Source organism: Pungitius pungitius, chromosome 15 (genome assembly GCF_949316345.1).
Source record: "Pungitius pungitius chromosome 15, fPunPun2.1, whole genome shotgun sequence".
Classification (NCBI taxonomy): Eukaryota; Metazoa; Chordata; class Actinopteri; order Perciformes; family Gasterosteidae; genus Pungitius; species Pungitius pungitius.
Genome location: NC_084914.1, coordinates 17301244 through 17325957, shown reverse-complemented (window position 1 = coordinate 17325957; position 24714 = coordinate 17301244). Strand labels below are relative to the sequence as shown.

The following is a 24714-nucleotide window of genomic DNA, read 5'->3' as shown; positions in this document are numbered from 1 at the left end:
ACCATATTCCAGGTGAGATGTGTTATCTAAGGACAAATGAAACATTTAGTAATTGTTGCTACTTTTATTACATTTTAATCAGGATGGCCTTGCCGTCTAAGGCCTTGTGTTTAGGCCGCAGTCTCCTCTGAAGACATGGGTTCAAATCCCACTTCTCACAATGACTGATGTTTCCCACTTGGTCAGGCACATTCACTGTATTTCTACAAGAAATAAAAAGCAGAAACGCATTTAATCTAAAAAAGTTAAGACATTATATACAATGTTAAATTTGTGATATAAGGACCAAACAAATGTTCGAAATTGTTGCTTTTTTTGAGTGTTTTTCAGTCAGGATGGCCGAGCGGTCTAAGGCGCTGCGTTTAGGCCGCAGTCTCCTCTGGAGGCGTGGGTTCAAATCCCACTTCTGACAATGACTGATGTTCACTGGCTCAGTCACATTTACCGTATTTCTACATGAAGTGAAAAAGCAGTAATGCATTTTTGTTAAGAAGTTGAGACACCATATTCCAGGTAAGATGTGTTATCTAAGGACAAATGAAACATTTAGTAATTGTTGCTACTTTTATTACATTTTAATCAGGATGGCCATGCCGTCTAAGGCCCTGTGTTTAGGCCGCAGTCTCCTCTGAAGACATGGGTTCAAATCCCACTTCTCACAATGACTGATGTTTCCCACTTGGTCAGGCACATTCACTGTATTTCTACAAGAAATAAAAAGCAGAAACGCATTTAATCTAAAAAAGTTAAGACATTATATACAATGTTAAATTTGTGATATAAGGACCAAACAAATGTTTGAAATTGTTACTTTTTTGAGTGTTTTACATTCAGGATGGCCGAGCGGTCTAAGGCGCTGCGTTTAGGCCGCAGTCTCCTCTGAATGCGTGGGTTCAAATCCCACTTCTGACAATGACTGATGTTTCCCACTTGGTCAGGCACATTCACTGTATTTCTACAAGAAATAAAAAGCAGAAACGCATTTAATCTAAAAAAGTTAAGACATTATATACAATGTTAAATTTAAGATATAAGGACCAAACAAATGTTTGAAATTGTTGCTTTTTTTGAGTGTTTTTCAGTCAGGATGGCCGAGCGGTCTAAGGCGCTGCGTTTAGGCCGCAGTCTCCTCTGGAGGCGTGGGTTCAAATCCCACTTCTGACAATGACTGATGTTCACTGGCTCAGTCACATTTACCGTATTTCTACATGAAGTGAAAAGCAGTAATGCATTTTTGTTAAGAAGTTGAGACACCATATTCCAGGTAAGATGTGTTATCTAAGGACAAATGAAACATTTAGTAATTGTTGCTACTTTTATTACATTTTAATCAGGATGGCCTTGCCGTCTAAGGCCCTGTGTTTAGGCCGCAGTCTCCTCTGAAGACATGGGTTCAAATCCCACTTCTCACAATGACTGATGTTTCCCACTTGGTCAGGCACATTCACTGTATTTCTACAAGAAATAAAAAGCAGAAACGCATTTAATCTAAAAAAGTTAAGACATTATATACAATGTTAAATTTGTGATATAAGGACCAAACAAATGTTTGAAATTATTACTTTTTTGAGTGTTTTACATTCAGGATGGCCGAGCGGTCTAAGGCGCTGCGTTTAGGCCGCAGTCTCCTCTGAAGGCGTGGGTTCAAATCCCACTTCTGACAATGACTGATGTTTCCCACTTGGTCAGGCACATTCACTGTATTTCTACAAGAAATAAAAAGCAGAAACGCATTTAATCTAAAAAAGTTAAGACATTATATACAATGTTAAATTTGTGATATAAGGACCAAACAAATGTTTGAAATTGTTGCTTTTTTTGAGTGTTTTTCAGTCAGGATGGCCGAGCCGTCTAAGGCGCTGCGTTTAGGCCGCAGTCTCCTCTGGAGGCGTGGGTTCAAATCCCACTTCTGACAATGACTGATGTTGTTCACTGGCTCAGTCACATTTACCGTATTTCTACATGAAGTGAAAAGCAGTAATGCATTTTGTGTAAAGAAGTTGAGACACCATATTCCAGGTGAGATGTGTTATCTAAGGACAAATGAAACATTTAGTAATTGTTGCTACTTTTATTACATTTTAATCAGGATGGCCTTGCCGTCTAAGGCCTTGTGTTTAGGCCGCAGTCTCCTCTGAAGACATGGGTTCAAATCCCACTTCTCACAATGACTGATGTTTCCCACTTGGTCAGGCACATTCACTGTATTTCTACAAGAAATAAAAAGCAGAAACGCATTTAATCTAAAAAAGTTAAGACATTATATACAATGTTAAATTTGTGATATAAGGACCAAACAAATGTTCGAAATTGTTGCTTTTTTTGAGTGTTTTTCAGTCAGGATGGCCGAGCGGTCTAAGGCGCTGCGTTTAGGCCGCAGTCTCCTCTGGAGGCGTGGGTTCAAATCCCACTTCTGACAATGACTGATGTTCACTGGCTCAGTCACATTTACCGTATTTCTACATGAAGTGAAAAAGCAGTAATGCATTTTTGTTAAGAAGTTGAGACACCATATTCCAGGTAAGATGTGTTATCTAAGGACAAATGAAACATTTAGTAATTGTTGCTACTTTTATTACATTTTAATCAGGATGGCCATGCCGTCTAAGGCCCTGTGTTTAGGCCGCAGTCTCCTCTGAAGACATGGGTTCAAATCCCACTTCTCACAATGACTGATGTTTCCCACTTGGTCAGGCACATTCACTGTATTTCTACAAGAAATAAAAAGCAGAAACGCATTTAATCTAAAAAAGTTAAGACATTATATACAATGTTAAATTTGTGATATAAGGACCAAACAAATGTTTGAAATTGTTACTTTTTTGAGTGTTTTACATTCAGGATGGCCGAGCGGTCTAAGGCGCTGCGTTTAGGCCGCAGTCTCCTCTGGAGGCGTGGGTTCAAATCCCACTTCTGACAATGACTGATGTTCACTGGCTCAGTCACATTTACCGTATTTCTACATGAAGTGAAAAAGCAGTAATGCATTTTTGTTAAGAAGTTGAGACACCATATTCCAGGTAAGATGTGTTATCTAAGGACAAATGAAACATTTAGTAATTGTTGCTACTTTTATTACATTTTAATCAGGATGGCCATGCCGTCTAAGGCCCTGTGTTTAGGCCGCAGTCTCCTCTGAAGACATGGGTTCAAATCCCACTTCTCACAATGACTGATGTTTCCCACTTGGTCAGGCACATTCACTGTATTTCTACAAGAAATAAAAAGCAGAAACGCATTTAATCTAAAAAAGTTAAGACATTATATACAATGTTAAATTTGTGATATAAGGACCAAACAAATGTTTGAAATTGTTACTTTTTTGAGTGTTTTACATTCAGGATGGCCGAGCGGTCTAAGGCGCTGCGTTTAGGCCGCAGTCTCCTCTGAATGCGTGGGTTCAAATCCCACTTCTGACAATGACTGATGTTTCCCACTTGGTCAGGCACATTCACTGTATTTCTACAAGAAATAAAAAGCAGAAACGCATTTAATCTAAAAAAGTTAAGACATTATATACAATGTTAAATTTAAGATATAAGGACCAAACAAATGTTTGAAATTGTTTCTTTTTTTGAGTGTTTTTCAGTCAGGATGGCCGAGCGGTCTAAGGCGCTGCGTTTAGGCCGCAGTCTCCTCTGGAGGCGTGGGTTCAAATCCCACTTCTGACAATGACTGATGTTCACTGGCTCAGTCACATTTACCGTATTTCTACATGAAGTGAAAAGCAGTAATGCATTTTTGTTAAGAAGTTGAGACACCATATTCCAGGTAAGATGTGTTATCTAAGGACAAATGAAACATTTAGTAATTGTTGCTACTTTTATTACATTTTAATCAGGATGGCCTTGCCGTCTAAGGCCCTGTGTTTAGGCCGCAGTCTCCTCTGAAGACATGGGTTCAAATCCCACTTCTCACAATGACTGATGTTTCCCACTTGGTCAGGCACATTCACTGTATTTCTACAAGAAATAAAAAGCAGAAACGCATTTAATCTAAAAAAGTTAAGACATTATATACAATGTTAAATTTGTGATATAAGGACCAAACAAATGTTTGAAATTATTACTTTTTTGAGTGTTTTACATTCAGGATGGCCGAGCGGTCTAAGGCGCTGCGTTTAGGCCGCAGTCTCCTCTGAAGGCGTGGGTTCAAATCCCACTTCTGACAATGACTGATGTTTCCCACTTGGTCAGGCACATTCACTGTATTTCTACAAGAAATAAAAAGCAGAAACGCATTTAATCTAAAAAAGTTAAGACATTATATACAATGTTAAATTTAAGATATAAGGACCAAACAAATGTTTGAAATTGTTGCTTTTTTTGAGTGTTTTTCAGTCAGGATGGCCGAGCGGTCTAAGGCGCTGCGTTTAGGCCGCAGTCTCCTCTGGAGGCGTGGGTTCAAATCCCACTTCTGACAATGACTGATGTTCACTGGCTCAGTCACATTTACCGTATTTCTACATGAAGTGAAAAGCAGTAATGCATTTTTGTCAAGAAGTTGAGACACCATATTCCAGGTAAGATGTGTTATCTAAGGACAAATGAAACATTTAGTAATTGTTGCTACTTTTATTACATTTTAATCAGGATGGCCGAGCGGTCTAAGGCGCTGCGTTTAGGCCGCAGTCTCCTCTGGAGGCGTGGGTTCAAATCCCACTTCTGACAATGACTGATGTTCACTGGCTCAGTCACATTTACCGTATTTCTACATGAAGTGAAAAGCAGTAATGCATTTTTGTCAAGAAGTTGAGACACCATATTCCAGGTAAGATGTGTTATCTAAGGACAAATGAAACATTTAGTAATTGTTGCTACTTTTATTACATTTTAATCAGGATGGCCTTGCCGTCTAAGGCCCTGTGTTTAGGCCGCAGTCTCCTCTGAAGACATGGGTTCAAATCCCACTTCTCACAATGACTGATGTTTCCCACTTGGTCAGGCACATTCACTGTATTTCTACAAGAAATAAAAAGCAGAAACGCATTTAATCTAAAAAAGTTAAGACATTATATACAATGTTAAATTTGTGATATAAGGACCAAACAAATGTTTGAAATTGTTGCTTTTTTTGAGTGTTTTTCAGTCAGGATGGCCGAGCCGTCTAAGGCGCTGCGTTTAGGCCGCAGTCTCCTCTGGAGGCGTGGGTTCAAATCCCACTTCTGACAATGACTGATGTTGTTCACTGGCTCAGTCACATTTACCGTATTTCTACATGAAGTGAAAAGCAGTAATGCATTTTGTGTAAAGAAGTTGAGACACCATATTCCAGGTGAGATGTGTTATCTAAGGACAAATGAAACATTTAGTAATTGTTGCTACTTTTATTACATTTTAATCAGGATGGCCTTGCCGTCTAAGGCCTTGTGTTTAGGCCGCAGTCTCCTCTGAAGACATGGGTTCAAATCCCACTTCTCACAATGACTGATGTTTCCCACTTGGTCAGGCACATTCACTGTATTTCTACAAGAAATAAAAAGCAGAAACGCATTTAATCTAAAAAAGTTAAGACATTATATACAATGTTAAATTTGTGATATAAGGACCAAACAAATGTTCGAAATTGTTGCTTTTTTTGAGTGTTTTTCAGTCAGGATGGCCGAGCGGTCTAAGGCGCTGCGTTTAGGCCGCAGTCTCCTCTGGAGGCGTGGGTTCAAATCCCACTTCTGACAATGACTGATGTTCACTGGCTCAGTCACATTTACCGTATTTCTACATGAAGTGAAAAAGCAGTAATGCATTTTTGTTAAGAAGTTGAGACACCATATTCCAGGTAAGATGTGTTATCTAAGGACAAATGAAACATTTAGTAATTGTTGCTACTTTTATTACATTTTAATCAGGATGGCCATGCCGTCTAAGGCCCTGTGTTTAGGCCGCAGTCTCCTCTGAAGACATGGGTTCAAATCCCACTTCTCACAATGACTGATGTTTCCCACTTGGTCAGGCACATTCACTGTATTTCTACAAGAAATAAAAAGCAGAAACGCATTTAATCTAAAAAAGTTAAGACATTATATACAATGTTAAATTTGTGATATAAGGACCAAACAAATGTTTGAAATTGTTACTTTTTTGAGTGTTTTACATTCAGGATGGCCGAGCGGTCTAAGGCGCTGCGTTTAGGCCGCAGTCTCCTCTGAATGCGTGGGTTCAAATCCCACTTCTGACAATGACTGATGTTTCCCACTTGGTCAGGCACATTCACTGTATTTCTACAAGAAATAAAAAGCAGAAACGCATTTAATCTAAAAAAGTTAAGACATTATATACAATGTTAAATTTGTGATATAAGGACCAAACAAATGTTTGAAATTGTTGCTTTTTTTGAGTGTTTTTCAGTCAGGATGGCCGAGCGGTCTAAGGCGCTGCGTTTAGGCCGCAGTCTCCTCTGGAGGCGTGGGTTCAAATCCCACTTCTGACAATGACTGATGTTCACTGGCTCAGTCACATTTACCGTATTTCTACATGAAGTGAAAAGCAGTAATGCATTTTTGTCAAGAAGTTGAGACACCATATTCCAGGTAAGATGTGTTATCTAAGGACAAATGAAACATTTAGTAATTGTTGCTACTTTTATTACATTTTAATCAGGATGGCCTTGCCGTCTAAGGCCCTGTGTTTAGGCCGCAGTCTCCTCTGAAGACATGGGTTCAAATCCCACTTCTCACAATGACTGATGTTTCCCACTTGGTCAGGCACATTCACTGTATTTCTACAAGAAATAAAAAGCAGAAACGCATTTAATCTAAAAAAGTTAAGACATTATATACAATGTTAAATTTGTGATATAAGGACCAAACAAATGTTTGAAATTGTTGCTTTTTTTGAGTGTTTTTCAGTCAGGATGGCCGAGCCGTCTAAGGCGCTGCGTTTAGGCCGCAGTCTCCTCTGGAGGCGTGGGTTCAAATCCCACTTCTGACAATGACTGATGTTGTTCACTGGCTCAGTCACATTTACCGTATTTCTACATGAAGTGAAAAGCAGTAATGCATTTTGTGTAAAGAAGTTGAGACACCATATTCCAGGTGAGATGTGTTATCTAAGGACAAATGAAACATTTAGTAATTGTTGCTACTTTTATTACATTTTAATCAGGATGGCCTTGCCGTCTAAGGCCTTGTGTTTAGGCCGCAGTCTCCTCTGAAGACATGGGTTCAAATCCCACTTCTCACAATGACTGATGTTTCCCACTTGGTCAGGCACATTCACTGTATTTCTACAAGAAATAAAAAGCAGAAACGCATTTAATCTAAAAAAGTTAAGACATTATATACAATGTTAAATTTGTGATATAAGGACCAAACAAATGTTTGAAATTGTTACTTTTTTGAGTGTTTTACATTCAGGATGGCCGAGCGGTCTAAGGCGCTGCGTTTAGGCCGCAGTCTCCTCTGAAGGCGTGGGTTCAAATCCCACTTCTGACAATGACTGATGTTTCCCACTTGGTCAGGCACATTCACTGTATTTCTACAAGAAATAAAAAGCAGAAACGCATTTAATCTAAAAAAGTTAAGACATTATATACAATGTTAAATTTGTGATATAAGGACCAAACAAATGTTCGAAATTGTTGCTTTTTTTGAGTGTTTTTCAGTCAGGATGGCCGAGCGGTCTAAGGCGCTGCGTTTAGGCCGCAGTCTCCTCTGGAGGCGTGGGTTCAAATCCCACTTCTGACAATGACTGATGTTCACTGGCTCAGTCACATTTACCGTATTTCTACATGAAGTGAAAAAGCAGTAATGCATTTTTGTTAAGAAGTTGAGACACCATATTCCAGGTAAGATGTGTTATCTAAGGACAAATGAAACATTTAGTAATTGTTGCTACTTTTATTACATTTTAATCAGGATGGCCATGCCGTCTAAGGCCCTGTGTTTAGGCCGCAGTCTCCTCTGAAGACATGGGTTCAAATCCCACTTCTCACAATGACTGATGTTTCCCACTTGGTCAGGCACATTCACTGTATTTCTACAAGAAATAAAAAGCAGAAACGCATTTAATCTAAAAAAGTTAAGACATTATATACAATGTTAAATTTGTGATATAAGGACCAAACAAATGTTTGAAATTGTTACTTTTTTGAGTGTTTTACATTCAGGATGGCCGAGCGGTCTAAGGCGCTGCGTTTAGGCCGCAGTCTCCTCTGAATGCGTGGGTTCAAATCCCACTTCTGACAATGACTGATGTTTCCCACTTGGTCAGGCACATTCACTGTATTTCTACAAGAAATAAAAAGCAGAAACGCATTTAATCTAAAAAAGTTAAGACATTATATACAATGTTAAATTTGTGATATAAGGACCAAACAAATGTTTGAAATTGTTGCTTTTTTTGAGTGTTTTTCAGTCAGGATGGCCGAGCGGTCTAAGGCGCTGCGTTTAGGCCGCAGTCTCCTCTGGAGGCGTGGGTTCAAATCCCACTTCTGACAATGACTGATGTTCACTGGCTCAGTCACATTTACCGTATTTCTACATGAAGTGAAAAGCAGTAATGCATTTTTGTCAAGAAGTTGAGACACCATATTCCAGGTAAGATGTGTTATCTAAGGACAAATGAAACATTTAGTAATTGTTGCTACTTTTATTACATTTTAATCAGGATGGCCTTGCCGTCTAAGGCCCTGTGTTTAGGCCGCAGTCTCCTCTGAAGACATGGGTTCAAATCCCACTTCTCACAATGACTGATGTTTCCCACTTGGTCAGGCACATTCACTGTATTTCTACAAGAAATAAAAAGCAGAAACGCATTTAATCTAAAAAAGTTAAGACATTATATACAATGTTAAATTTGTGATATAAGGACCAAACAAATGTTTGAAATTGTTGCTTTTTTTGAGTGTTTTTCAGTCAGGATGGCCGAGCCGTCTAAGGCGCTGCGTTTAGGCCGCAGTCTCCTCTGGAGGCGTGGGTTCAAATCCCACTTCTGACAATGACTGATGTTGTTCACTGGCTCAGTCACATTTACCGTATTTCTACATGAAGTGAAAAGCAGTAATGCATTTTGTGTAAAGAAGTTGAGACACCATATTCCAGGTGAGATGTGTTATCTAAGGACAAATGAAACATTTAGTAATTGTTGCTACTTTTATTACATTTTAATCAGGATGGCCTTGCCGTCTAAGGCCTTGTGTTTAGGCCGCAGTCTCCTCTGAAGACATGGGTTCAAATCCCACTTCTCACAATGACTGATGTTTCCCACTTGGTCAGGCACATTCACTGTATTTCTACAAGAAATAAAAAGCAGAAACGCATTTAATCTAAAAAAGTTAAGACATTATATACAATGTTAAATTTGTGATATAAGGACCAAACAAATGTTTGAAATTGTTACTTTTTTGAGTGTTTTACATTCAGGATGGCCGAGCGGTCTAAGGCGCTGCGTTTAGGCCGCAGTCTCCTCTGAAGGCGTGGGTTCAAATCCCACTTCTGACAATGACTGATGTTTCCCACTTGGTCAGGCACATTCACTGTATTTCTACAAGAAATAAAAAGCAGAAACGCATTTAATCTAAAAAAGTTAAGACATTATATACAATGTTAAATTTGTGATATAAGGACCAAACAAATGTTTGAAATTGTTACTTTTTTGAGTGTTTTACATTCAGGATGGCCGAGCGGTCTAAGGCGCTGCGTTTAGGCCGCAGTCTCCTCTGAAGACATGGGTTCAAATCCCACTTCTCACAATGACTGATGTTTCCCACTTGGTCAGGCACATTCACTGTATTTCTACAAGAAATAAAAAGCAGAAACGCATTTAATCTAAAAAAGTTAAGACATTATATACAATGTTAAATTTGTGATATAAGGACCAAACAAATGTTCGAAATTGTTGCTTTTTTTGAGTGTTTTTCAGTCAGGATGGCCGAGCGGTCTAAGGCGCTGCGTTTAGGCCGCAGTCTCCTCTGGAGGCGTGGGTTCAAATCCCACTTCTGACAATGACTGATGTTCACTGGCTCAGTCACATTTACCGTATTTCTACATGAAGTGAAAAAGCAGTAATGCATTTTTGTTAAGAAGTTGAGACACCATATTCCAGGTAAGATGTGTTATCTAAGGACAAATGAAACATTTAGTAATTGTTGCTACTTTTATTACATTTTAATCAGGATGGCCATGCCGTCTAAGGCCCTGTGTTTAGGCCGCAGTCTCCTCTGAAGACATGGGTTCAAATCCCACTTCTCACAATGACTGATGTTTCCCACTTGGTCAGGCACATTCACTGTATTTCTACAAGAAATAAAAAGCAGAAACGCATTTAATCTAAAAAAGTTAAGACATTATATACAATGTTAAATTTGTGATATAAGGACCAAACAAATGTTTGAAATTGTTACTTTTTTGAGTGTTTTACATTCAGGATGGCCGAGCGGTCTAAGGCGCTGCGTTTAGGCCGCAGTCTCCTCTGGAGGCGTGGGTTCAAATCCCACTTCTGACAATGACTGATGTTCACTGGCTCAGTCACATTTACCGTATTTCTACATGAAGTGAAAAAGCAGTAATGCATTTTTGTTAAGAAGTTGAGACACCATATTCCAGGTAAGATGTGTTATCTAAGGACAAATGAAACATTTAGTAATTGTTGCTACTTTTATTACATTTTAATCAGGATGGCCATGCCGTCTAAGGCCCTGTGTTTAGGCCGCAGTCTCCTCTGAAGACATGGGTTCAAATCCCACTTCTCACAATGACTGATGTTTCCCACTTGGTCAGGCACATTCACTGTATTTCTACAAGAAATAAAAAGCAGAAACGCATTTAATCTAAAAAAGTTAAGACATTATATACAATGTTAAATTTGTGATATAAGGACCAAACAAATGTTTGAAATTGTTACTTTTTTGAGTGTTTTACATTCAGGATGGCCGAGCGGTCTAAGGCGCTGCGTTTAGGCCGCAGTCTCCTCTGAATGCGTGGGTTCAAATCCCACTTCTGACAATGACTGATGTTTCCCACTTGGTCAGGCACATTCACTGTATTTCTACAAGAAATAAAAAGCAGAAACGCATTTAATCTAAAAAAGTTAAGACATTATATACAATGTTAAATTTAAGATATAAGGACCAAACAAATGTTTGAAATTGTTTCTTTTTTTGAGTGTTTTTCAGTCAGGATGGCCGAGCGGTCTAAGGCGCTGCGTTTAGGCCGCAGTCTCCTCTGGAGGCGTGGGTTCAAATCCCACTTCTGACAATGACTGATGTTCACTGGCTCAGTCACATTTACCGTATTTCTACATGAAGTGAAAAGCAGTAATGCATTTTTGTTAAGAAGTTGAGACACCATATTCCAGGTAAGATGTGTTATCTAAGGACAAATGAAACATTTAGTAATTGTTGCTACTTTTATTACATTTTAATCAGGATGGCCTTGCCGTCTAAGGCCCTGTGTTTAGGCCGCAGTCTCCTCTGAAGACATGGGTTCAAATCCCACTTCTCACAATGACTGATGTTTCCCACTTGGTCAGGCACATTCACTGTATTTCTACAAGAAATAAAAAGCAGAAACGCATTTAATCTAAAAAAGTTAAGACATTATATACAATGTTAAATTTGTGATATAAGGACCAAACAAATGTTTGAAATTATTACTTTTTTGAGTGTTTTACATTCAGGATGGCCGAGCGGTCTAAGGCGCTGCGTTTAGGCCGCAGTCTCCTCTGAAGGCGTGGGTTCAAATCCCACTTCTGACAATGACTGATGTTTCCCACTTGGTCAGGCACATTCACTGTATTTCTACAAGAAATAAAAAGCAGAAACGCATTTAATCTAAAAAAGTTAAGACATTATATACAATGTTAAATTTAAGATATAAGGACCAAACAAATGTTTGAAATTGTTGCTTTTTTTGAGTGTTTTTCAGTCAGGATGGCCGAGCGGTCTAAGGCGCTGCGTTTAGGCCGCAGTCTCCTCTGGAGGCGTGGGTTCAAATCCCACTTCTGACAATGACTGATGTTCACTGGCTCAGTCACATTTACCGTATTTCTACATGAAGTGAAAAGCAGTAATGCATTTTTGTCAAGAAGTTGAGACACCATATTCCAGGTAAGATGTGTTATCTAAGGACAAATGAAACATTTAGTAATTGTTGCTACTTTTATTACATTTTAATCAGGATGGCCGAGCGGTCTAAGGCGCTGCGTTTAGGCCGCAGTCTCCTCTGGAGGCGTGGGTTCAAATCCCACTTCTGACAATGACTGATGTTTCCCACTTGGTCAGGCACATTCACTGTATTTCTACAAGAAATAAAAAGCAGAAACGCATTTAATCTAAAAAAGTTAAGACATTATATACAATGTTAAATTTGTGATATAAGGACCAAACAAATGTTTGAAATTGTTGCTTTTTTTGAGTGTTTTTCAGTCAGGATGGCCGAGCCGTCTAAGGCGCTGCGTTTAGGCCGCAGTCTCCTCTGGAGGCGTGGGTTCAAATCCCACTTCTGACAATGACTGATGTTGTTCACTGGCTCAGTCACATTTACCGTATTTCTACATGAAGTGAAAAGCAGTAATGCATTTTGTGTAAAGAAGTTGAGACACCATATTCCAGGTGAGATGTGTTATCTAAGGACAAATGAAACATTTAGTAATTGTTGCTACTTTTATTACATTTTAATCAGGATGGCCTTGCCGTCTAAGGCCTTGTGTTTAGGCCGCAGTCTCCTCTGAAGACATGGGTTCAAATCCCACTTCTCACAATGACTGATGTTTCCCACTTGGTCAGGCACATTCACTGTATTTCTACAAGAAATAAAAAGCAGAAACGCATTTAATCTAAAAAAGTTAAGACATTATATACAATGTTAAATTTGTGATATAAGGACCAAACAAATGTTCGAAATTGTTGCTTTTTTTGAGTGTTTTTCAGTCAGGATGGCCGAGCGGTCTAAGGCGCTGCGTTTAGGCCGCAGTCTCCTCTGGAGGCGTGGGTTCAAATCCCACTTCTGACAATGACTGATGTTCACTGGCTCAGTCACATTTACCGTATTTCTACATGAAGTGAAAAAGCAGTAATGCATTTTTGTTAAGAAGTTGAGACACCATATTCCAGGTAAGATGTGTTATCTAAGGACAAATGAAACATTTAGTAATTGTTGCTACTTTTATTACATTTTAATCAGGATGGCCATGCCGTCTAAGGCCCTGTGTTTAGGCCGCAGTCTCCTCTGAAGACATGGGTTCAAATCCCACTTCTCACAATGACTGATGTTTCCCACTTGGTCAGGCACATTCACTGTATTTCTACAAGAAATAAAAAGCAGAAACGCATTTAATCTAAAAAAGTTAAGACATTATATACAATGTTAAATTTGTGATATAAGGACCAAACAAATGTTTGAAATTGTTACTTTTTTGAGTGTTTTACATTCAGGATGGCCGAGCGGTCTAAGGCGCTGCGTTTAGGCCGCAGTCTCCTCTGAATGCGTGGGTTCAAATCCCACTTCTGACAATGACTGATGTTTCCCACTTGGTCAGGCACATTCACTGTATTTCTACAAGAAATAAAAAGCAGAAACGCATTTAATCTAAAAAAGTTAAGACATTATATACAATGTTAAATTTGTGATATAAGGACCAAACAAATGTTTGAAATTGTTGCTTTTTTTGAGTGTTTTTCAGTCAGGATGGCCGAGCGGTCTAAGGCGCTGCGTTTAGGCCGCAGTCTCCTCTGGAGGCGTGGGTTCAAATCCCACTTCTGACAATGACTGATGTTCACTGGCTCAGTCACATTTACCGTATTTCTACATGAAGTGAAAAGCAGTAATGCATTTTTGTCAAGAAGTTGAGACACCATATTCCAGGTAAGATGTGTTATCTAAGGACAAATGAAACATTTAGTAATTGTTGCTACTTTTATTACATTTTAATCAGGATGGCCTTGCCGTCTAAGGCCCTGTGTTTAGGCCGCAGTCTCCTCTGAAGACATGGGTTCAAATCCCACTTCTCACAATGACTGATGTTTCCCACTTGGTCAGGCACATTCACTGTATTTCTACAAGAAATAAAAAGCAGAAACGCATTTAATCTAAAAAAGTTAAGACATTATATACAATGTTAAATTTGTGATATAAGGACCAAACAAATGTTTGAAATTGTTGCTTTTTTTGAGTGTTTTTCAGTCAGGATGGCCGAGCCGTCTAAGGCGCTGCGTTTAGGCCGCAGTCTCCTCTGGAGGCGTGGGTTCAAATCCCACTTCTGACAATGACTGATGTTGTTCACTGGCTCAGTCACATTTACCGTATTTCTACATGAAGTGAAAAGCAGTAATGCATTTTGTGTAAAGAAGTTGAGACACCATATTCCAGGTGAGATGTGTTATCTAAGGACAAATGAAACATTTAGTAATTGTTGCTACTTTTATTACATTTTAATCAGGATGGCCTTGCCGTCTAAGGCCTTGTGTTTAGGCCGCAGTCTCCTCTGAAGACATGGGTTCAAATCCCACTTCTCACAATGACTGATGTTTCCCACTTGGTCAGGCACATTCACTGTATTTCTACAAGAAATAAAAAGCAGAAACGCATTTAATCTAAAAAAGTTAAGACATTATATACAATGTTAAATTTGTGATATAAGGACCAAACAAATGTTTGAAATTGTTACTTTTTTGAGTGTTTTACATTCAGGATGGCCGAGCGGTCTAAGGCGCTGCGTTTAGGCCGCAGTCTCCTCTGAAGGCGTGGGTTCAAATCCCACTTCTGACAATGACTGATGTTTCCCACTTGGTCAGGCACATTCACTGTATTTCTACAAGAAATAAAAAGCAGAAACGCATTTAATCTAAAAAAGTTAAGACATTATATACAATGTTAAATTTGTGATATAAGGACCAAACAAATGTTCGAAATTGTTGCTTTTTTTGAGTGTTTTTCAGTCAGGATGGCCGAGCGGTCTAAGGCGCTGCGTTTAGGCCGCAGTCTCCTCTGGAGGCGTGGGTTCAAATCCCACTTCTGACAATGACTGATGTTCACTGGCTCAGTCACATTTACCGTATTTCTACATGAAGTGAAAAAGCAGTAATGCATTTTTGTTAAGAAGTTGAGACACCATATTCCAGGTAAGATGTGTTATCTAAGGACAAATGAAACATTTAGTAATTGTTGCTACTTTTATTACATTTTAATCAGGATGGCCATGCCGTCTAAGGCCCTGTGTTTAGGCCGCAGTCTCCTCTGAAGACATGGGTTCAAATCCCACTTCTCACAATGACTGATGTTTCCCACTTGGTCAGGCACATTCACTGTATTTCTACAAGAAATAAAAAGCAGAAACGCATTTAATCTAAAAAAGTTAAGACATTATATACAATGTTAAATTTGTGATATAAGGACCAAACAAATGTTTGAAATTGTTACTTTTTTGAGTGTTTTACATTCAGGATGGCCGAGCGGTCTAAGGCGCTGCGTTTAGGCCGCAGTCTCCTCTGAATGCGTGGGTTCAAATCCCACTTCTGACAATGACTGATGTTTCCCACTTGGTCAGGCACATTCACTGTATTTCTACAAGAAATAAAAAGCAGAAACGCATTTAATCTAAAAAAGTTAAGACATTATATACAATGTTAAATTTGTGATATAAGGACCAAACAAATGTTTGAAATTGTTGCTTTTTTTGAGTGTTTTTCAGTCAGGATGGCCGAGCGGTCTAAGGCGCTGCGTTTAGGCCGCAGTCTCCTCTGGAGGCGTGGGTTCAAATCCCACTTCTGACAATGACTGATGTTCACTGGCTCAGTCACATTTACCGTATTTCTACATGAAGTGAAAAGCAGTAATGCATTTTTGTCAAGAAGTTGAGACACCATATTCCAGGTAAGATGTGTTATCTAAGGACAAATGAAACATTTAGTAATTGTTGCTACTTTTATTACATTTTAATCAGGATGGCCTTGCCGTCTAAGGCCCTGTGTTTAGGCCGCAGTCTCCTCTGAAGACATGGGTTCAAATCCCACTTCTCACAATGACTGATGTTTCCCACTTGGTCAGGCACATTCACTGTATTTCTACAAGAAATAAAAAGCAGAAACGCATTTAATCTAAAAAAGTTAAGACATTATATACAATGTTAAATTTGTGATATAAGGACCAAACAAATGTTTGAAATTGTTGCTTTTTTTGAGTGTTTTTCAGTCAGGATGGCCGAGCCGTCTAAGGCGCTGCGTTTAGGCCGCAGTCTCCTCTGGAGGCGTGGGTTCAAATCCCACTTCTGACAATGACTGATGTTGTTCACTGGCTCAGTCACATTTACCGTATTTCTACATGAAGTGAAAAGCAGTAATGCATTTTGTGTAAAGAAGTTGAGACACCATATTCCAGGTGAGATGTGTTATCTAAGGACAAATGAAACATTTAGTAATTGTTGCTACTTTTATTACATTTTAATCAGGATGGCCTTGCCGTCTAAGGCCTTGTGTTTAGGCCGCAGTCTCCTCTGAAGACATGGGTTCAAATCCCACTTCTCACAATGACTGATGTTTCCCACTTGGTCAGGCACATTCACTGTATTTCTACAAGAAATAAAAAGCAGAAACGCATTTAATCTAAAAAAGTTAAGACATTATATACAATGTTAAATTTGTGATATAAGGACCAAACAAATGTTTGAAATTGTTACTTTTTTGAGTGTTTTACATTCAGGATGGCCGAGCGGTCTAAGGCGCTGCGTTTAGGCCGCAGTCTCCTCTGAAGGCGTGGGTTCAAATCCCACTTCTGACAATGACTGATGTTTCCCACTTGGTCAGGCACATTCACTGTATTTCTACAAGAAATAAAAAGCAGAAACGCATTTAATCTAAAAAAGTTAAGACATTATATACAATGTTAAATTTAAGATATAAGGACCAAACAAATGTTTGAAATTGTTGCTTTTTTTGAGTGTTTTTCAGTCAGGATGGCCGAGCGGTCTAAGGCGCTGCGTTTAGGCCGCAGTCTCCTCTGGAGGCGTGGGTTCAAATCCCACTTCTGACAATGACTGATGTTGTTCACTGGCTCAGTCACATTTACCGTATTTCTACATGAAGTGAAAAGCAGTAATGCATTTTTTTAAAGAAGTTGAGACACCATATTCCAGGTGAGATGTGTTATCGATGGACAAAAGAAACATTTAGTAATTGTTGCTACTTTTATTACATTTTAATCAGGATGGCCTTGCCGTCTCAGGCCCCGTGTTTAGGCCGCAGTCTCCTCTGAAGACATGGGTTCAAATCCCACTTCTCACAATGACTGATGTTTCCCACTTGGTCAGGCACATTCACTGTATTTCTACAAGAAATAAAAAGCAGAAACGCATTTAATCTAAAAAAGTTAAGACATTATATACAATGTTAAATTTGTGATATAAGGACCAAACAAATGTTTGAAATTGTTACTTTTTTGAGTGTTTTACATTCAGGATGGCCGAGCGGTCTAAGGCGCTGCGTTTAGGCCGCAGTCTCCTCTGAAGGCGTGGGTTCAAATCCCACTTCTGACAATGACTGATGTTTCCCACTTGGTCAGGCACATTCACTGTATTTCTACAAGAAATAAAAAGCAGAAACGCATTTAATCTAAAAAAGTTAAGACATTATATACAATGTTAAATTTAAGATATAAGGACCAAACAGATGTTTGAAATTGTTGCTTTTTTTGAGTGTTTTTCAGTCAGGATGGCCGAGCGGTCTAAGGCGCTGCGTTTAGGCCGCAGTCTCCTCTGGAGGCGTGGGTTCAAATCCCACTTCTGACAATGACTGATGTTGTTCACTGGCTCAGTCACATTTACCGTATTTCTACATGAAGTGAAAAGCAGTAATGCATTTTTTTAAAGAAGTTGAGACACCATATTCCAGGTGAGATGTGTTATCGAAGGACAAAAGAAACATTTAGTGATTGTTGCTACTTTTATTACATTTTAATCAGGATGGCCTTGCCGTCTCAGGCCCTGTGTTTAGGCCGCAGTCTCCTCTGATGACATGGGTTCAAATCCCACTTCTCACAATGACTGATGTTTCCCACTTGGTCAGGCACATTCACTGTATTTCTACAAGAAATAAAAAGCAGAAACGCATTTAATCTAAAAAAGTTAAGACATTATATACAATGTTAAATTTGTGATATAAGGACCAAACAAATGTTCGAAATTGTTGCTTTTTTTGAGTGTTTTTCAGTCAGGATGGCCGAGCGGTCTAAGGCGCTGCGTTTAGGCCGCAGTCTCCTCTGGAGGCGTGGGTTCAAATCCCACTTCTGACAATGACTGATGTTCACTGGCTCAGTCACATTTACCGTATTTCTACATGAAGTGAAAAAGCAGTAATGCATTTTTGTTAAGAAGTTGAGACACCATATTCCAGGTAAGATGTGTTATCTAAGGACAAATGAAACATTTAGTAATTGTTGCTACTTTTATTACATTTTAATCAGGATGGCCTTGCCGTCTAAGGCCCTGTGTTTAGGCCGCAGTCTCCTCTGAAGACATGGGTTCAAATCCCACTTCTCACAATGACTGATGTTTCCCACTTGGTCAGGCACATTCACTGTATTTCTACAAGAAATAAAAAGCAGAAACGCATTTAATCTAAAAAAGTTAAGACATTATATACAATGTTAAATTTGTGATATAAGGACCAAACAAATGTTTGAAATTATTACTTTTTTGAGTGTTTTACATTCAGGATGGCCGAGCGGTCTAAGGCGCTGCGTTTAGGCCGCAGTCTCCTCTGAAGGCGTGGGTTCAAATCCCACTTCTGACAATGACTGATGTTTCCCACTTGGTCAGTCACATTCACTGTATTTCTACAAGAAATAAAAAGCAGAAACGCATTTAATCTAAAAAAGTTAAGACATTATATACAATGTTAAATTTAAGATATAAGGACCAAACAAATGTTTGAAATTGTTGCTTTTTTTGAGTGTTTTTCAGTCAGGATGGCCGAGCGGTCTAAGGCGCTGCGTTTAGGCCGCAGTCTCCTCTGGAGGCGTGGGTTCAAATCCCACTTCTGACAATGACTGATGTTCACTGGCTCAGTCACATTTACCGTATTTCTACATGAAGTGAAAAGCAGTAATGCATTTTTGTCAAGAAGTTGAGACACCATATTCCAGGTAAGATGTGTTATCTAAGGACAAATGAAACATTTAGTAATTGTTGCTACTTTTATTACATTTTAATCAGGATGGCCTTGCCGTCTAAGGCCCTGTGTTTAGGCCGCAGTCTCCTCTGAAGACATGGGTTCAAATCCCACTTCTCACAATGACTGATGTTTCCCACTTGGTCAGGCACATTCACTGTATTTCTACAAGAAATAAAAAGCAGAAACGCATTTAATCTAAAAAAGTTAAGACATTATATACAATGTTAAATTTGTGATATAAGGACCAAACAAATGTTTGAAATTGTTGCTTTTTTTGAGTGTTTTTCAGTCAGGATGGCCGAGCCGTCTAAGGCGCTGCGTTTAGGCCGCAGTCTCCTCTGGAGGCGTGGGTTCAAATCCCACTTCTGACAATGACTGATGTTGTTCACTGGCTCAGTCACATTTACCGTATTTCTACATGAAGTGAAAAGCAGTAATGCATTTTGTGTAAAGAAGTTGAGACACCATATTCCAGGTGAGATGTGTTATCTAAGGACAAATGAAACATTTAGTAATTGTTGCTACTTTTATTACATTTTAATCAGGATGGCCTTGCCGTCTAAGGCCTTGTGTTTAGGCCGCAGTCTCCTCTGAAGACATGGGTTCAAATCCCACTTCTCACAATGACTGATGTTTCCCACTTGGTCAGGCACATTCACTGTATTTCTACAAGAAATAAAAAGCAGAAACGCATTTAATCTAAAAAAGTTAAGACATTATATACAATGTTAAATTTGTGATATAAGGACCAAACAAATGTTCGAAATTGTTGCTTTTTTTGAGTGTTTTTCAGTCAGGATGGCCGAGCGGTCTAAGGCGCTGCGTTTAGGCCGCAGTCTCCTCTGGAGGCGTGGGTTCAAATCCCACTTCTGACAATGACTGATGTTCACTGGCTCAGTCACATTTACCGTATTTCTACATGAAGTGAAAAAGCAGTAATGCATTTTTGTTAAGAAGTTGAGACACCATATTCCAGGTAAGATGTGTTATCTAAGGACAAATGAAACATTTAGTAATTGTTGCTACTTTTATTACATTTTAATCAGGATGGCCATGCCGTCTAAGGCCCTGTGTTTAGGCCGCAGTCTCCTCTGAAGACATGGGTTCAAATCCCACTTCTCACAATGACTGATGTTTCCCACTTGGTCAGGCACATTCACTGTATTTCTACAAGAAATAAAAAGCAGAAACGCATTTAATCTAAAAAAGTTAAGACATTATATACAATGTTAAATTTGTGATATAAGGACCAAACAAATGTTTGAAATTGTTACTTTTTTGAGTGTTTTACATTCAGGATGGCCGAGCGGTCTAAGGCGCTGCGTTTAGGCCGCAGTCTCCTCTGAATGCGTGGGTTCAAATCCCACTTCTGACAATGACTGATGTTTCCCACTTGGTCAGGCACATTCACTGTATTTCTACAAGAAATAAAAAGCAGAAACGCATTTAATCTAAAAAAGTTAAGACATTATATACAATGTTAAATTTGTGATATAAGGACCAAACAAATGTTTGAAATTGTTGCTTTTTTTGAGTGTTTTTCAGTCAGGATGGCCGAGCGGTCTAAGGCGCTGCGTTTAGGCCGCAGTCTCCTCTGGAGGCGTGGGTTCAAATCCCACTTCTGACAATGACTGATGTTCACTGGCTCAGTCACATTTACCGTATTTCTACATGAAGTGAAAAGCAGTAATGCATTTTTGTCAAGAAGTTGAGACACCATATTCCAGGTAAGATGTGTTATCTAAGGACAAATGAAACATTTAGTAATTGTTGCTACTTTTATTACATTTTAATCAGGATGGCCTTGCCGTCTAAGGCCCTGTGTTTAGGCCGCAGTCTCCTCTGAAGACATGGGTTCAAATCCCACTTCTCACAATGACTGATGTTTCCCACTTGGTCAGGCACATTCACTGTATTTCTACAAGAAATAAAAAGCAGAAACGCATTTAATCTAAAAAAGTTAAGACATTATATACAATGTTAAATTTGTGATATAAGGACCAAACAAATGTTTGAAATTGTTGCTTTTTTTGAGTGTTTTTCAGTCAGGATGGCCGAGCCGTCTAAGGCGCTGCGTTTAGGCCGCAGTCTCCTCTGGAGGCGTGGGTTCAAATCCCACTTCTGACAATGACTGATGTTGTTCACTGGCTCAGTCACATTTACCGTATTTCTACATGAAGTGAAAAGCAGTAATGCATTTTGTGTAAAGAAGTTGAGACACCATATTCCAGGTGAGATGTGTTATCTAAGGACAAATGAAACATTTAGTAATTGTTGCTACTTTTATTACATTTTAATCAGGATGGCCTTGCCGTCTAAGGCCTTGTGTTTAGGCCGCAGTCTCCTCTGAAGACATGGGTTCAAATCCCACTTCTCACAATGACTGATGTTTCCCACTTGGTCAGGCACATTCACTGTATTTCTACAAGAAATAAAAAGCAGAAACGCATTTAATCTAAAAAAGTTAAGACATTATATACAATGTTAAATTTGTGATATAAGGACCAAACAAATGTTTGAAATTGTTACTTTTTTGAGTGTTTTACATTCAGGATGGCCGAGCGGTCTAAGGCGCTGCGTTTAGGCCGCAGTCTCCTCTGAAGGCGTGGGTTCAAATCCCACTTCTGACAATGACTGATGTTTCCCACTTGGTCAGGCACATTCACTGTATTTCTACAAGAAATAAAAAGCAGAAACGCATTTAATCTAAAAAAGTTAAGACATTATATACAATGTTAAATTTAAGATATAAGGACCAAACAAATGTTTGAAATTGTTGCTTTTTTTGAGTGTTTTTCAGTCAGGATGGCCGAGCGGTCTAAGGCGCTGCGTTTAGGCCGCAGTCTCCTCTGGAGGCGTGGGTTCAAATCCCACTTCTGACAATGACTGATGTTGTTCACTGGCTCAGTCACATTTACCGTATTTCTACATGAAGTGAAAAGCAGTAATGCATTTTTTTAAAGAAGTTGAGACACCATATTCCAGGTGAGATGTGTTATCGATGGACAAAAGAAACATTTAGTAATTGTTGCTACTTTTATTACATTTTAATCAGGATGGCCTTGCCGTCTCAGGCCCCGTGTTTAGGCCGCAGTCTCCTCTGAAGACATGGGTTCAAATCCCACTTCTCACAATGACTGATGTTTCCCACTTGGTCAGGCACATTCACTGTATTTCTACAAGAAATAAAAAGCAGAAACGCATTTAATCTAAAAAAGTTAAGACATTATATACAATGTTAAATTTGTGATATAAGGACCAAACAAATGTTTGAAATTGTTACTTTTTTGAGTGTTTTACATTCAGGATGGCCGAGCGGTCTAAGGCGCTGCGTTTAGGCCGCAGTCTCCTCTGAAGGCGTGGGTTCAAATCCCACTTCTGACAATGACTGATGTTTCCCACTTGGTCAGGCACATTCACTGTATTTCTACAAGAAATAAAAAGCAGAAACGCATTTAATCTAAAAAAGTTAAGACATTATATACAATGTTAAATTTAAGATATAAGGACCAAACAGATGTTTGAAATTGTTGCTTTTTTTGAGTGTTTTTCAGTCAGGATGGCCGAGCGGTCTAAGGCGCTGCGTTTAGGCCGCAGTCTCCTCTGGAGGCGTGGGTTCAAATCCCACTTCTGACAATGACTGATGTTGTTCACTGGCTCAGTCACATTTACCGTATTTCTACATGAAGTGAAAAGCAGTAATGCATTTTTTTAAAGAAGTTGAGACACCATATTCCAGGTGAGATGTGTTATCGAAGGACAAAAGAAACATTTAGTGATTGTTGCTACTTTTATTACATTTTAATCAGGATGGCCTTGCCGTCTCAGGCCCTGTGTTTAGGCCGCAGTCTCCTCTGATGACATGGGTTCAAATCCCACTTCTCACAATGACTGATGTTTCCCACTTGGTCAGGCACATTCACTGTATTTCTACAAGAAATAAAAAGCAGAAACGCATTTAATCTAAAAAAGTTAAGACATTATATACAATGTTAAATTTGTGATATAAGGACCAAACAAATGTTTGAAATTGTTACTTTTTTGAGTGTTTTACATTCAGGATGGCCGAGCGGTCTAAGGCGCTGCGTTTAGGCCGCAGTCTCCTCTGGAGGCGTGGGTTCAAATCCCACTTCTGACAATGACTGATGTTGTTCACTGGCTCAGTCACATTTACCGTATTTCTACATGAAGTGAAAAGCAGTAATGCATTTTGTGTAAAGAAGTTGAGACACCATATTCCAGGTGAGATGTGTTATCTAAGGACAAATGAAACATTTAGTAATTGTTGCTACTTTTATTACATTTTAATCAGGATGGCCTTGCCGTCTAAGGCCTTGTGTTTAGGCCGCAGTCTCCTCTGAAGACATGGGTTCAAATCCCACTTCTCACAATGACTGATGTTTCCCACTTGGTCAGGCACATTCACTGTATTTCTACAAGAAATAAAAAGCAGAAACGCATTTAATCTAAAAAAGTTAAGACATTATATACAATGTTAAATTTGTGATATAAGGACCAAACAAATGTTTGAAATTGTTACTTTTTTGAGTGTTTTACATTCAGGATGGCCGAGCGGTCTAAGGCGCTGCGTTTAGGCCGCAGTCTCCTCTGAATGCGTGGGTTCAAATCCCACTTCTGACAATGACTGATGTTTCCCACTTGGTCAGGCACATTCACTGTATTTCTACAAGAAATAAAAAGCAGAAACGCATTTAATCTAAAAAAGTTAAGACATTATATACAATGTTAAATTTGTGATATAAGGACCAAACAAATGTTTGAAATTGTTGCTTTTTTTGAGTGTTTTTCAGTCAGGATGGCCGAGCGGTCTAAGGCGCTGCGTTTAGGCCGCAGTCTCCTCTGGAGGCGTGGGTTCAAATCCCACTTCTGACAATGACTGATGTTCACTGGCTCAGTCACATTTACCGTATTTCTACATGAAGTGAAAAGCAGTAATGCATTTTTGTCAAGAAGTTGAGACACCATATTCCAGGTAAGATGTGTTATCTAAGGACAAATGAAACATTTAGTAATTGTTGCTACTTTTATTACATTTTAATCAGGATGGCCTTGCCGTCTAAGGCCCTGTGTTTAGGCCGCAGTCTCCTCTGAAGACATGGGTTCAAATCCCACTTCTCACAATGACTGATGTTTCCCACTTGGTCAGGCACATTCACTGTATTTCTACAAGAAATAAAAAGCAGAAACGCATTTAATCTAAAAAAGTTAAGACATTATATACAATGTTAAATTTGTGATATAAGGACCAAACAAATGTTTGAAATTGTTGCTTTTTTTGAGTGTTTTTCAGTCAGGATGGCCGAGCCGTCTAAGGCGCTGCGTTTAGGCCGCAGTCTCCTCTGGAGGCGTGGGTTCAAATCCCACTTCTGACAATGACTGATGTTGTTCACTGGCTCAGTCACATTTACCGTATTTCTACATGAAGTGAAAAGCAGTAATGCATTTTGTGTAAAGAAGTTGAGACACCATATTCCAGGTGAGATGTGTTATCTAAGGACAAATGAAACATTTAGTAATTGTTGCTACTTTTATTACATTTTAATCAGGATGGCCTTGCCGTCTAAGGCCTTGTGTTTAGGCCGCAGTCTCCTCTGA

The 24714-nt window shown here is 39.0% G+C and overlaps 40 non-coding genes across 40 annotated transcripts; all 40 read left to right on the top strand.

Moving 5' to 3' along the window:
- Window positions 1-329: 329 nt before the first annotated feature.
- trnal-uag (transfer RNA leucine (anticodon UAG)) lies at window positions 330-412 on the top strand. Its single transcript has one exon. It is a non-coding gene; the product is annotated as a tRNA-Leu (tRNA).
- A 669-nt stretch (window positions 413-1081) lies between these two features.
- On the top strand, window positions 1082-1164 carry trnal-uag (transfer RNA leucine (anticodon UAG)). The gene has a single exon. It is a non-coding gene; the product is annotated as a tRNA-Leu (tRNA).
- A 668-nt stretch (window positions 1165-1832) lies between these two features.
- trnal-uag (transfer RNA leucine (anticodon UAG)) lies at window positions 1833-1915 on the top strand. Its single transcript has one exon. It is a non-coding gene; the product is annotated as a tRNA-Leu (tRNA).
- A 421-nt stretch (window positions 1916-2336) lies between these two features.
- trnal-uag (transfer RNA leucine (anticodon UAG)) lies at window positions 2337-2419 on the top strand. The gene has a single exon. It is a non-coding gene; the product is annotated as a tRNA-Leu (tRNA).
- A 417-nt stretch (window positions 2420-2836) lies between these two features.
- Window positions 2837-2919, top strand: trnal-uag (transfer RNA leucine (anticodon UAG)). The gene has a single exon. It is a non-coding gene; the product is annotated as a tRNA-Leu (tRNA).
- A 669-nt stretch (window positions 2920-3588) lies between these two features.
- trnal-uag (transfer RNA leucine (anticodon UAG)) lies at window positions 3589-3671 on the top strand. Its single transcript has one exon. It is a non-coding gene; the product is annotated as a tRNA-Leu (tRNA).
- Window positions 3672-4339: 668 nt separating this feature from the next.
- On the top strand, window positions 4340-4422 carry trnal-uag (transfer RNA leucine (anticodon UAG)). The gene has a single exon. It is a non-coding gene; the product is annotated as a tRNA-Leu (tRNA).
- A 165-nt stretch (window positions 4423-4587) lies between these two features.
- trnal-uag (transfer RNA leucine (anticodon UAG)) lies at window positions 4588-4670 on the top strand. Its single transcript has one exon. It is a non-coding gene; the product is annotated as a tRNA-Leu (tRNA).
- Window positions 4671-5087: 417 nt separating this feature from the next.
- On the top strand, window positions 5088-5170 carry trnal-uag (transfer RNA leucine (anticodon UAG)). The gene has a single exon. It is a non-coding gene; the product is annotated as a tRNA-Leu (tRNA).
- A 421-nt stretch (window positions 5171-5591) lies between these two features.
- On the top strand, window positions 5592-5674 carry trnal-uag (transfer RNA leucine (anticodon UAG)). The gene has a single exon. It is a non-coding gene; the product is annotated as a tRNA-Leu (tRNA).
- Window positions 5675-6343: 669 nt separating this feature from the next.
- trnal-uag (transfer RNA leucine (anticodon UAG)) lies at window positions 6344-6426 on the top strand. The gene has a single exon. It is a non-coding gene; the product is annotated as a tRNA-Leu (tRNA).
- Window positions 6427-6843: 417 nt separating this feature from the next.
- Window positions 6844-6926, top strand: trnal-uag (transfer RNA leucine (anticodon UAG)). The gene has a single exon. It is a non-coding gene; the product is annotated as a tRNA-Leu (tRNA).
- Window positions 6927-7598: 672 nt separating this feature from the next.
- trnal-uag (transfer RNA leucine (anticodon UAG)) lies at window positions 7599-7681 on the top strand. Its single transcript has one exon. It is a non-coding gene; the product is annotated as a tRNA-Leu (tRNA).
- A 669-nt stretch (window positions 7682-8350) lies between these two features.
- Window positions 8351-8433, top strand: trnal-uag (transfer RNA leucine (anticodon UAG)). Its single transcript has one exon. It is a non-coding gene; the product is annotated as a tRNA-Leu (tRNA).
- Window positions 8434-8850: 417 nt separating this feature from the next.
- On the top strand, window positions 8851-8933 carry trnal-uag (transfer RNA leucine (anticodon UAG)). Its single transcript has one exon. It is a non-coding gene; the product is annotated as a tRNA-Leu (tRNA).
- A 923-nt stretch (window positions 8934-9856) lies between these two features.
- trnal-uag (transfer RNA leucine (anticodon UAG)) lies at window positions 9857-9939 on the top strand. Its single transcript has one exon. It is a non-coding gene; the product is annotated as a tRNA-Leu (tRNA).
- Window positions 9940-10356: 417 nt separating this feature from the next.
- Window positions 10357-10439, top strand: trnal-uag (transfer RNA leucine (anticodon UAG)). The gene has a single exon. It is a non-coding gene; the product is annotated as a tRNA-Leu (tRNA).
- A 669-nt stretch (window positions 10440-11108) lies between these two features.
- Window positions 11109-11191, top strand: trnal-uag (transfer RNA leucine (anticodon UAG)). The gene has a single exon. It is a non-coding gene; the product is annotated as a tRNA-Leu (tRNA).
- Window positions 11192-11859: 668 nt separating this feature from the next.
- trnal-uag (transfer RNA leucine (anticodon UAG)) lies at window positions 11860-11942 on the top strand. The gene has a single exon. It is a non-coding gene; the product is annotated as a tRNA-Leu (tRNA).
- Window positions 11943-12107: 165 nt separating this feature from the next.
- Window positions 12108-12190, top strand: trnal-uag (transfer RNA leucine (anticodon UAG)). Its single transcript has one exon. It is a non-coding gene; the product is annotated as a tRNA-Leu (tRNA).
- Window positions 12191-12359: 169 nt separating this feature from the next.
- trnal-uag (transfer RNA leucine (anticodon UAG)) lies at window positions 12360-12442 on the top strand. Its single transcript has one exon. It is a non-coding gene; the product is annotated as a tRNA-Leu (tRNA).
- A 421-nt stretch (window positions 12443-12863) lies between these two features.
- trnal-uag (transfer RNA leucine (anticodon UAG)) lies at window positions 12864-12946 on the top strand. Its single transcript has one exon. It is a non-coding gene; the product is annotated as a tRNA-Leu (tRNA).
- A 669-nt stretch (window positions 12947-13615) lies between these two features.
- Window positions 13616-13698, top strand: trnal-uag (transfer RNA leucine (anticodon UAG)). Its single transcript has one exon. It is a non-coding gene; the product is annotated as a tRNA-Leu (tRNA).
- Window positions 13699-14115: 417 nt separating this feature from the next.
- trnal-uag (transfer RNA leucine (anticodon UAG)) lies at window positions 14116-14198 on the top strand. The gene has a single exon. It is a non-coding gene; the product is annotated as a tRNA-Leu (tRNA).
- A 672-nt stretch (window positions 14199-14870) lies between these two features.
- On the top strand, window positions 14871-14953 carry trnal-uag (transfer RNA leucine (anticodon UAG)). Its single transcript has one exon. It is a non-coding gene; the product is annotated as a tRNA-Leu (tRNA).
- Window positions 14954-15622: 669 nt separating this feature from the next.
- trnal-uag (transfer RNA leucine (anticodon UAG)) lies at window positions 15623-15705 on the top strand. Its single transcript has one exon. It is a non-coding gene; the product is annotated as a tRNA-Leu (tRNA).
- Window positions 15706-16122: 417 nt separating this feature from the next.
- Window positions 16123-16205, top strand: trnal-uag (transfer RNA leucine (anticodon UAG)). The gene has a single exon. It is a non-coding gene; the product is annotated as a tRNA-Leu (tRNA).
- Window positions 16206-16877: 672 nt separating this feature from the next.
- trnal-uag (transfer RNA leucine (anticodon UAG)) lies at window positions 16878-16960 on the top strand. Its single transcript has one exon. It is a non-coding gene; the product is annotated as a tRNA-Leu (tRNA).
- A 671-nt stretch (window positions 16961-17631) lies between these two features.
- On the top strand, window positions 17632-17714 carry trnal-uag (transfer RNA leucine (anticodon UAG)). The gene has a single exon. It is a non-coding gene; the product is annotated as a tRNA-Leu (tRNA).
- A 420-nt stretch (window positions 17715-18134) lies between these two features.
- Window positions 18135-18217, top strand: trnal-uag (transfer RNA leucine (anticodon UAG)). The gene has a single exon. It is a non-coding gene; the product is annotated as a tRNA-Leu (tRNA).
- A 669-nt stretch (window positions 18218-18886) lies between these two features.
- trnal-uag (transfer RNA leucine (anticodon UAG)) lies at window positions 18887-18969 on the top strand. The gene has a single exon. It is a non-coding gene; the product is annotated as a tRNA-Leu (tRNA).
- Window positions 18970-19386: 417 nt separating this feature from the next.
- On the top strand, window positions 19387-19469 carry trnal-uag (transfer RNA leucine (anticodon UAG)). Its single transcript has one exon. It is a non-coding gene; the product is annotated as a tRNA-Leu (tRNA).
- A 421-nt stretch (window positions 19470-19890) lies between these two features.
- On the top strand, window positions 19891-19973 carry trnal-uag (transfer RNA leucine (anticodon UAG)). Its single transcript has one exon. It is a non-coding gene; the product is annotated as a tRNA-Leu (tRNA).
- Window positions 19974-20642: 669 nt separating this feature from the next.
- Window positions 20643-20725, top strand: trnal-uag (transfer RNA leucine (anticodon UAG)). Its single transcript has one exon. It is a non-coding gene; the product is annotated as a tRNA-Leu (tRNA).
- Window positions 20726-21142: 417 nt separating this feature from the next.
- trnal-uag (transfer RNA leucine (anticodon UAG)) lies at window positions 21143-21225 on the top strand. Its single transcript has one exon. It is a non-coding gene; the product is annotated as a tRNA-Leu (tRNA).
- A 672-nt stretch (window positions 21226-21897) lies between these two features.
- Window positions 21898-21980, top strand: trnal-uag (transfer RNA leucine (anticodon UAG)). The gene has a single exon. It is a non-coding gene; the product is annotated as a tRNA-Leu (tRNA).
- Window positions 21981-22651: 671 nt separating this feature from the next.
- trnal-uag (transfer RNA leucine (anticodon UAG)) lies at window positions 22652-22734 on the top strand. The gene has a single exon. It is a non-coding gene; the product is annotated as a tRNA-Leu (tRNA).
- A 419-nt stretch (window positions 22735-23153) lies between these two features.
- trnal-uag (transfer RNA leucine (anticodon UAG)) lies at window positions 23154-23236 on the top strand. The gene has a single exon. It is a non-coding gene; the product is annotated as a tRNA-Leu (tRNA).
- A 672-nt stretch (window positions 23237-23908) lies between these two features.
- On the top strand, window positions 23909-23991 carry trnal-uag (transfer RNA leucine (anticodon UAG)). Its single transcript has one exon. It is a non-coding gene; the product is annotated as a tRNA-Leu (tRNA).
- A 417-nt stretch (window positions 23992-24408) lies between these two features.
- Window positions 24409-24491, top strand: trnal-uag (transfer RNA leucine (anticodon UAG)). Its single transcript has one exon. It is a non-coding gene; the product is annotated as a tRNA-Leu (tRNA).
- Window positions 24492-24714: the final 223 nt, after the last annotated feature.